The sequence below is a fragment of the Nanorana parkeri genome, unplaced genomic scaffold, assembly GCF_000935625.1.
Source record: "Nanorana parkeri isolate BGI_ZX_2015 unplaced genomic scaffold, ASM93562v1 scaffold574, whole genome shotgun sequence".
Taxonomy (NCBI): Eukaryota; Metazoa; Chordata; class Amphibia; order Anura; family Dicroglossidae; genus Nanorana; species Nanorana parkeri.
In genome coordinates, this window is record NW_017306842.1 from 882,306 (window position 1) to 883,608 (window position 1,303).

A 1,303-nucleotide genomic window follows, 5' to 3' on the forward strand; every position below is an offset into this window, starting at 1 on the left:
ATATCCTCTTGGAATGGATGCAATGAGTACTCACACTGTAATGCCATGCCTAATGGCTTCAGCAACAACCCCACAGTGTGAAACTCATTCACACCCTGCAGGGGGAGGACACACTTTAACAAGCTGAGTTGACACTGCACAGCATTTACAGTCTGTTCACATTACCCTATTCTACCTTAGAACAAAAAAAGTACTCTAGAGACATTAGGTTCTGCTTATTTCCTGACAGACATGATGAGCTCATGCTTCAAGTGAAACAGCTGAAAGTTTATGTTTGAACTAAACCCTATGACACTAATGCAGCACTTTACAGCCGTAACAGAAAAGTTAACATAATGTAAATATAAGCAAATTTGTTTGAAAGTTGTATTAATCTAGGAAGGAATTCCCGAACATAAAAACTTAAAATATTCCAATGGAACATCTTTATTGCAGTGCTTATTGCTGTTTTTAAAATATTTTCAGAACATATTTATTTCCTTAATTTCTAAAGTCTGAGATCTTGTGATTGAATTCTAAATACATGTTTAACCTGTATTAAAAGAAATATGCAGGCTGGCGTTGCTCATTTCCCCTTGTCAATACTAGTCCCCTGACTGTCATGCTGAACTCATGGTTTCTATATTTCTGGGAAACTGACCTGGCGAAAGCATGCAGATCAGGGAAGTCAGAGCTCTTAATTTGCATTGTGGGCAGAGATTTAGATGAAACCACGTGATCAGCATGATAGCCAGGCAAGTAGTGTTTTCAGAAGGAGATATCAACAATAACAACCCCCTATATTTTCTCAGTACAGGTTTCTTTTAAAAAGCAAATATAAGCAACGAGTGCACTTCATAAAAATGTATTTAAAGCCAAATTTCAATGTTTCCTTTTGTTTTTTTTACAACTGCAGTTGCACCGTCTGTATTGAAATTGCTTACTCTGATCTTGCTGCATGTGGTGAGCTTCTTACAGTGTGCATTAGAAGCTGCAGCAGCCTATCTAATTTCTTAGCATTACCAAACCCTTTCCTCCCTGCCCTTCCTATCCTTGGCCCAACCCTTTCATTTATTAGATTTAGTGGGTGTTACGTAGGATGGCCTATGTATAAATGCAGCTGGTCTAGGAATGTCCACTCCTGCAAACTGACATCAACTCACAAAGGCATTTTGATATTTGCATAACTGTTCCAAAGAACCAGCCAAGTGCTTGCATCAGGGTTGAGAGCTCTTGAAAGAAGTACTGATGCTGGCTGCTGTAATGGTTTTAGGACTGGGTTATCACTTAAATATATAATGGTTTTAGGAAGCTATGTAAAGCG